This window comes from Petromyzon marinus, unplaced genomic scaffold (genome assembly GCF_048934315.1).
Source record: "Petromyzon marinus isolate PM22_M1 ecotype Great Lakes invasive population unplaced genomic scaffold, UKy_Petmar_22M1.pri1.0 PM_G_Scaffold_11, whole genome shotgun sequence".
In the NCBI taxonomy this organism is placed as follows: Eukaryota; Metazoa; Chordata; class Hyperoartia; order Petromyzontiformes; family Petromyzontidae; genus Petromyzon; species Petromyzon marinus.
In genome coordinates this window covers 2,716,628-2,726,532 of record NW_027422662.1, presented here as the reverse complement: position 1 = coordinate 2,726,532, position 9,905 = coordinate 2,716,628, and positions in this window count along the sequence as shown.

Here is a 9,905-nt window from a genome sequence, read left to right as displayed (position 1 = left end):
CCCACATTCACAGAGACCCACAGAGACTCACACTCACAGAGACCCACAGAGACCCACACTCAGAGACCCACACAGACCCACACTCACAGAGACCCACACAGACCCACACTCACAGAGACCCACAGAGACCCACAGAAACCCATACTCATAGAGACCCACACAGGCCCACAGAGACCTACACTTACAGAGATCCACACTCACAGAGACCCATACTCACAGAGACCCACACTCACAGAGACCCAAAGAGACCCATACAGACCCACAGAGACCCACACTCACAGAGACCCACACTCACAGAGACCCACAGAGACCCACACTAACAGAGACCCACACTAACAGAGACCCACACTAGCAGAGACCCATACTCACAGAGACCCATACAGACCCACAGCGACCCACACTCACAGAGACCCACACTCACAGAGACCCACAGAGACCCACACTAACAGAGACCCACACTCACAGAGACCCACAGAGACCCACACTAACAGAGACCCACACTCACAGAGACCCACAGAGACCCACACTAACAGAGACCCAAACTAACAGAGACCCACACAGACCCACAGAGACCCACACTCACAGAGACCCACACTAACAGAGACCCACACTCACAGAAACCCACAGAGACCCACACTAACAGAGACCCACACTCACAGAGACCCATACAGACCCATAGAGACCCACACTCACAGAGACCCACACTAACAGAGACCCACACTCACAGAGACCCATACAGACCCACAGAGACCCACACAAACCCACAGAGACCCACACTCACAGAGACTCACAGAGACCCACACTAACAGAGATCCACACTCACAGAGACCCACACTAACAGAGACCCACACTCACAGAAACCCACAGAGACCCACACTAACAGAGACCCACACTCACAGAGACCCATACAGACCCATAGAGACCCACACTCACAGAGACCCACACTAACAGAGACCCACATTCACAGAGACCCATACAGACCCACAGAGACCCACACAAACCCACAGAGACCCACACTCACGAAACCCACAGAGACCCACACTAACAGAGACCCACACTCACAGAAACCCACAGAGACCCACACTAACAGAGACCCACACTCACACAGACCCACACAGATCCACATAGACCCACACTCACAGAGACCCACACAGACCCACAGAGACCCATACTCACAGAGACCCACATAGACCCACACTCACAGAGACCCACACAGACTCACAGAGACCCATACTCATAAAGACCCACACAGACCCACACCCACAGAGACCCACACTCAGAGAGCCACAGAGAATGACCGTGGCCGAGAAGACCTGAAGCTTAGTGCGGAGCGACAGACCAGGTAGCTTCCACACAGCGTTACACAACCGATGAAAAGATATTGCCGCTCGACTGATTCGGAGTGAGACCTCTGCTGTTAAACTGGAGCCAGTCATAAGCACACTGCCCAGGTATGGGAAACTCTCCACTCTCTCCACAACTGCGCCATCACCGATTGGGAGTTGTGGGGGTGGAGTGTCCGATGGTACAAAATACCCAGGCAGGTGCTTAGTTTTGGTGGGGCTGATGGTAAGGCCCCACCTCTTAGTGGCACGCTCCAGTCTCAGCAGCAGCGTCTCCAACTCCTCCTCTGACTGAGCAGCTATTACCAAATCATCAGCATACATAACGTGGTTGAGCAATAGGGAGCCATCCCTTGACCGCACCCGGGCATCGATCAGCCTCCCATTATATCTGTACCATATGGAGATTCCCCCGGTACAGCTATTGAAGGCTTCACGAACTACGTGGTCAAAATAGATGTTAAATAATGTGGGAGCCAGAGGACATCCCTGTCGCACCCCAAGGTGTACAGGGAATGGCTCTGACTCCCGGCCACGTAGTTTTACCCGGGCCCGCTCACCATCATGAAGGTCCTTAATGATCGTGAGCAGAGGGTCAGGTACTCCAAAAGCACGAAGAACGACCCAGAGCCCAGGCCTACTGATGGTATCATAGGCCTTGACCAGGTCAATAAAGCAGAGATGTAGGTCTTGTTGGAATTCCCTACACCTCTGCTGTAGCAGACGGACAGAAAATATGGCATCTGTGCAGGACCGCCCTTTCCTGAAACCGCATTGGGGCTCCGCAAGCCTCTCCTCAGCGTGCCTGGCAAGGCGATGCTGAATAATCCTTGCCAGGACCTTTCCCGGCACACTGAGGAGTGAGATGCCCCTGTAGTTGTTACAGTCTGTGCGGTCCCCCTTCTTAAAAAGGGGGACCACCAGGGCATCCTTCCAATCCTGCGGAACCCGTCCAGTGGTCCAGAGACCCACACAGACCCACAGAAACCCACACTCACAGAGACCCATACTCACAGAGACCCACACTCACAGAGACCTACACTCACAGAGACTCACAGAGACCCACACTAACAGAGACCCACACTAACAGAGACCCTAAGTAAAACTAAACTAAGTGTATTGCCACCAGGGTGTAAGGGAGCCCCCCACTGAGCTGCTGTGCCAATCTTGATCCACGCGAGCGGCCTGCCCTGCACCAAGTGAAAGCAGCTCCGTCAGGTCGCTCGTCACGTGGGAACGGCGTTAGAGCGGCCAGGAGAATAATCCTCGCACTCTTAAGACGCACCGCTCGGATCGCTAGGGATGGGTTAGCGCATCTCCCACGTGCGTGTGAATATACACAGAGGGTGGACGTGGATGTAAGATAATTTTGTCGTGACGGTGGTCGCAGCTGCTGCGAGCTGCTAAGAGACACTTGCCCCTACAGTCTGTTAGAGGCCACACGGGGGACCTTCACTGGAGGGGTTTGCTTTGCCGCACCACCGCTCCCCACACACACACACACACGGTGAACTCGTAAAGTGATGACAGGAAACGATGAGGTTAAATGTGCAAAAGTTTAATATATTAAACGGCAATAAACGCATTCAAGAGTGTGAGGTAAAAAAATATAATTTCTACATTGAGGTAAACATTTTATTATATATTCTGAGGTAAAAACAAATCTTTTTTACATTGAGGTAAAAAATAACATTGAGGTTAATTTTTTTTATAAACATTGAGGTAGACAAAAAATATTATGAACATTACGAGGAACATTTATTTTTTACATTCTGAGGTAAAAACATGAACATAAAATTGTCCTTAAGGAGACATAAATTAACAAACACTCTGTGTATATATGTCTCTATGTGTCTGTGTGTATCTGTCTGTGTACCTGTCTCTGTGTGTATCTCATCTCAGTCAGTCGACCCGTGACACCTGGGTCTGCCCCGTGACCTCCTGCCAGCGGTCGTTCGACACTTCACGTGGCCTCAAGGTGCACGTCCTGGCACAAGCGTCGTGGTGACGCGATTCGCCACTTAGTGGCGAATGGCGGTTGTTGTTATTATGCGTGTCTGTGTGTGTCTGTGTATGTCTGTGTATTTTGTACCATCGGACACTCCACCCCCACAACTCCCAATCGGTGATGGCGCAGTTGTGGAGAGAGTGGAGAGTTTCCCATACCTGGGCAGTGTGCTTATGACTGGCTCCAGTTTAACAGCAGAGGTCTCACTCTGAATCAGTCGAGCGGCAATATCTTTTCATCGGTTGCGTAACGCTGTGTGGAAGCTACCTGGTCTGTCGCTCCGCACTAAGCTTCAGATCCTCTCGGCCACGGTCATTCCCTCCCTTCTCTACGCTTGCGAAACGTGGACCCCCCTAATGGAACATCTTCGCCGGTTAGAAACATTTAGGCTGACCTGCCTACGATCCATCCTGGGTTTAACCAGACTGGATTGTGTGAGGAGCTCACAAATCCTTGAAAGATCTGGGCAAGGTCCCATCGGTGAGCTCCTCCAGCGGGCAAGGCTGCGATGGCTGGGTCATGTAGCCCGCATGCCCAGCCACCGCATGCCGAAACAGCTTTTGTTCGGCCGGATTGAGGGGGCTAAGCGGGTGCGGCACGGGCTAGAGAAGAGATGGAGTGATGTGGTACAGGAGGACATGGAGCTGAGTGGACTTGCCGATGACTGATGACTGGTACCAGCGGTGTCAAGATCGGCCTCTGTGGAGGAGGCTCGTAAAGGATGCTACTGGACAGTTGGAGGTAGTCGCCCTCCAACAACAATGGAGGGCGGAGGAGCGACGCTCAGAACGAGCGGAGCGCCGGGTGGCTAAAGCACAGCAGGTTGGCACAGTAGGGGGCACAGGTGGTGCATCAGCCAGTCATCTCAGTCAGTCAACCCGTGGCACCTGGGTCTGCCCCGTGACCTGCCAGCGGGCGTTCTGCACTTTACGTTGCCTCAGGGTACACGTAGCCTGGCACAAGCGTCGTGGTGACGTCACCGCCACTTAGTGGCGAATGGCGGTTGTTGTTGTTGTTGTTGTCTGTGTGAGTGTCTGTGTGTCTGTGTGTGTGTCGTGTCAGGACAGGAACGTGTGCACCACAGAGTGGATCTCCCTGCGGCAGAGTGGGCAGGCCATGCCACGCCGCTGCAGCTCCAAGGCGCAGCGGCGGCACGTGGCAAGGTGGCCGCTGTCGCCGTGAACTAACGTGCAGCTACGCGGCTCACTCCGGCACACCACGCACTCACCCACAACAACACAACCAGCACCACCCACACCACCAGCACCACCCACACCACCAACCACCCCAACCACACCAACACCACCACCCACACCAACACCACCACCATCACCCACACCAACACCACTACCCACACCAACACCACCGCCACCACCACTGCCACCACCATCCACACCAACACCACCACCCACACCAACACCACCAACCACACCAACACCACCACCCACACCACCACCCACACCACCACCACCACCCACACCACCACCACCACCACCCACACCAACACCACCCACACCCACACCACCAACCACACTAACACCACCACCCACACCAACACTACCGCCACCACCACCACCACCACCACCACCCACACCACCACCATCACAACCACCACCCACACCACCGCAGTCACGAAAGCTTTAAATCGAAACATTACCAACAAACTCCACAACTAAGACGCCACATCAACCAACGCCCCCTACTGACAGGCTCTTGTTCACATGCAGGCCGGTGCAGGGCCACCACCTTGTGCCACACAGGGGCAGCTGCTACTTGGGGATGCTCTTCGAGTGTCTGAAACGAGATACGAAACTCTGAGTTGCTGAGACAATCTTGATTTGAAGTATGTGACTGCAGGGATCCAAACTCCTTGGTTCTTTCGGTAAAGTCACGTAGAGGTGATTAAGCAGGCACCATATAAATGCAATTGATAAAATAGTGAATGCTTGGGAGCTTATTGGCTCTCGCTCCTGGTTAGAGATCAACCCAACCCACAGGTCCACCAAGACCGGTCGCTCTTACTCTGCAGGTTGAACCTACGAATTGAGTGTTCAACTTCACATTCTTGTCATTAAAGGCCTGTGACAAAAGTGCATTTAATGGAGCGACATCGTCTCTGGCTTACACATCTACCGGGTCTCCACTTGACTTTGTATTGTCTCGGAGGAAGTCCACCCACACCTCCACTTCCACAAACTGCTGGGAGTTGCCTCGCTCTGCCTCACAGTCAGAATTCTCCTCCTGCTTTACGTTGCCTCCATCGATGTGAAGGTCCCATTTTGGAGTTGAATCTTCATCTTCACATTTCACCTTCACTTCTTCCCTCTTCACCATCACTTCTTCACATTTCACTATCACTTCTTCGCTCTTCACCATCACTTCTTCCCTCTTCACCATCACATCTTCATAATTCACCTCGATAACTTTAAAAGTGTCCAAGCTGGGATTTTTTTCCGGTTCATGTTTCATGAGGGATGGGCTCATGGTGGCACTTTGACTTTCACAAGCTAATTTCAGACTCCACTCCTTGTGGTTCTTCTGATGCTTCTGTGTTCTCTGGTGTACTTGAAGATGTTGTTGCTGTGCAAACGCCTTCCTGCACAGAGTGCACTTGAAGGGTTTCTCTCCCATGTGTGTTCTCTGGTGTATTACAAGATTAGATGAACATGCAAATGCCTACTCACACACAGTGCACTTGAAGGGTTTCTCTCCCGTGTGTGTTCTCTGGTGTACTTGAAGATGTGGAGACTGTGCAAACGCCATCCCGCACAGAGTGCACCTAAACGGTTTCTCTCCCGTGTGTGTTCTCTGGTGTTTTTTAACAACAGATGACTGTGAAAACGCCTTCCCACACACAGTGCACTTGAAGGGTTTCTCTGCTGTGCGAGTTCTCTGGTGCCGTGTCAAATTTCCAGTCCGATCCGTGCTGTATGCACGCTGGTCGCATTGTTGACTTGTCATATCGAGCTGCGCTGAGTGCATTTGCTCCATCAGACCAATTCTGCGGAGGAAGCGTCAGAGGAAGTGTCAGCTGCAGACAGAAAAAAATAATATCCACACCATCTACACGTCAGTATCGAGGCACAGAGGAATGCATATATAGTCACATGTGACTTACACGTCTATACTTATTCATATATTCATGATGCAGTGAAAAAGTTTCCCAAATTCATCACAGGGCTGTTATGGCACACAATGAGAGGGCAAATGGTCATAAAAATGCCTGGAAGCCCTCGTATCTTCAAAATGAATGTTCACCCAAAACTCCGAGCACACAATTTCGGCGGTCTGGCTACAAAAGGAATATTTATGGGAGCTAAATTCAGCTGACATAGCAAAGGGTGTTGAAAACAATACCATTTGTGTTATGCATAAATTAATGTTCAATCGCAACTTAGAGGTGTGAATCCAGGCTCAGACGTCCTTAAATGCTGGGATGAACAGTTCCGACTTCAGCTGAATGTGTGTGCTGTGTTCACCTCCAGTTTCCATTCGTATAAAGAGTTCCAGAGGAAAACAAAAGTAAACTATTGTTGTGCTATAACGTCCGTGTTCAACAGAGTTAATAGACGTTACTGCAAACACAAACTGTACACTGTCACTGGGTAAACAGGCGGTGGCGTGTCTAGAATCATGCCTGGCCACCTTCATCTGCTTGGCATGAATGCTTCCTCACTCCACCAATTAATTAATTGAGGATCAACCAACACAGCCGTGGCTAACTGGAGTTTGCGTGTCTCTCTCCGTGGTGAGATCTTAACTACCTCACCTGGTATACAGGAAGTCGTGGGTTCGATCCCGACGCTGACGCCTGCTGTATATTTGGAGTTTGCGCGTCACTCCGTTTAGCGTCTTTGACCGATAGACATTGATACACGTATTCTTGTTTCTTTCGGTAAAGTTACGTAGATAGAAAATAAAAATAACAAATAATACAATTACATTAAATAAAGACCACTTGTGTTGCGATCAAAACGTGGGTTTTTTTGCTTTATTTACTATTTTTTACGTTTGTTATGTTATTTTTATTTTATTTTCTATCTACGTGACTTTACCGAAAGAACCAAGAATATTAATTCCTGCAGTCACCAAAGTTTTAAGTCAAAACATTCACACACGTTGACAAAGCCTCACCTTGTGTTGTTGTGGGCAGGTCGCTTCTGATAACAAGAGCGGTATAGCAGCTCAAGCGGGCTTGGCCTGGTGAAAAAAATAAAAACTGCGTGAATATTTACAATAAAACAAAGTTACAAAGTGGCGAGCCGGGTGAAGACAAATTAAACTTAAGCGAGATAATTAAAGTGAATGCAATCAGGCGAGGGCAGGAGGCAAGGCCCCGCGTGGCTAGGCCCCGCGTTGTAAAGTTCCAACCTGGACATCGATTCCCATGCTCGCTGCTACTCAACTGACATCCCTACGAGAGAGAGCGAGGCTCTACCTTGGTAAACAACAACAACCACCACCCCCACCACAACAACCACCACCACCACAACGATGAGAATTTCTCACCTCCGATTTCAGTGCAAGCGCGCACACGGCAGCTTACTGTTGCCTCGCGACAGCAGGAAGTAGTATGACGTCGCTTCCCTCCCACGAGCGGCTCTGTAACTGAATAAATTATGTTAATGACGCCGGCCCATATGTGGAGGGATGGGAGCGTGGGCGCTGAACCCGTCGCAATAAACTCGCGACGGCTTTAACGGATACATTATGTTAATGAGCCACCAGTCACTGGGCGTAGCTTTGCCCAAATAAGGATTGCCACTGGAACGATATCGGCAGTGACCCCAGCGGAGGAGACGTCACGCTCAAGAGCGCGGAGGATGGGGGAGGGGTGAATACCTTGGTGACATGACGTCACTACCGAGGTACACCTCACCCTGGCACTTCACGCCGATGAGGTAATGCCGGGTGGTGACGTCACAGAGTTGGAGTCTAAGTTGATTTAGATTCATTTTCCATTGCTCCCTCCTTTGGGTGTGTGAGCTCAGCAACAACGTGGACATTATTGTGTATACACTGTGTGTGTGTGTGTACACTGTGTGTGTATGTACACTATGTGTATACACTGTGTGTGTCACTGTCTGTCGCTGTGTGTCACTGTGTCACTGTGTGTGTGTCACTGTGCCTGGCACAAGTGTCATGGTGACGTCATCGCCACTTAGTGGCGAATGGCGGTTGTTGTTGTGTCACTGTGTGTGTGTACACTATGTGTGTGTCACTGTGTGTGTGTGTACACTGTGTATACACTGTGTGTGTGTCACTGTGTGTGTGTACACTGTGTATACATTGTGTGTCACTGTGTCACTGTGTGTACACTGTGTCACTGTGTGTCACTGTGTGTGTGTACACTGTGTGTGTGCACACTGTGTGTGTATACACTGTGTGTACACACACACAGTGTATACAGTGTGTGTGTACACACTGTGTACACTCTGTATACACTGTGTGTGTACACTGTGTGTGTACAGTCTGTGTACACTGTGTGTGTACATTGTGTGTACACTGTGTGTGTACACTGTGTGTATACACTGTGTGTATACACTGACTGTGTGTATATACACTGTGTGTGTACACTGTGTATACACACACTGTGTGTACACTGTGTATACACACACTGTGTGTACACTGTGTGTGTACATTGTGTGTACAGTGTGTATAAACTGTGTGTGTACATTGTGTGTGTACACTGTGTGTACAATGTGTGTATACACTGTGTGTGTGTACACTGTGTGTGTACAGTGTGTACATTGTGTGTACACTGTGTGTGTGTACACTGTGTGTGTACACTGTGTGTCCACATTGAACCGAACCCCCGGCAAGGCCATCTACTTAATGACGAGAGAAAATTCACACGAAATGTCCTTTTCAATGAAGTCTTCCAGATGTAAATTGATACAAGCTTTTAATGAAGAAATAAAATCATCTAATTCAAAACACAACACAATTCAAAGATGTTTCATTTTAAAACTTCAAAACGGAGCATGGGGTACTTGCGTGAATGCGTCCTTCGTGTGCAAATGTTGTGACTTTCCTGGCCTGAAGGCCGTCAATGTGTTGGACCCTTATTGGTGCACAGCATCTCAACAACAGCAGTGGGGTTTCCTTCAACCGATAGGTAACGAACATCCAGACATGAATCAGCAAGGACCATTTCTAGTCCCAGTTAGACAAAATCTACGTCAACACGTAAGACAATTCGTGTTGTAGAGAATGTACCTCCTCCTATACGTGTAACTTTCAAGTGGTATGCCTTGTAACTGATGAATGATCCGAGCATGCTACCTATTTCAAAGACGATGAGTTGCTCCACATGCTTCGTGGATCACAAAAACACCGTTTGACCTGTATCACAAGAACAACGGGTCTCACCTGAGTTCTCTGTACAGGTTACTTCCAAACAGACATGCACACTTTGTCCTAACATCACTTATTCAATGTTTGACCCTTACAGATCAAATGTTACAAGTATACACAAAACCAGACAAGTATACATTCTAAATTATTGACAGGCATATTAACAAAATTGGATTACTGCAGTGAAATATACTGCA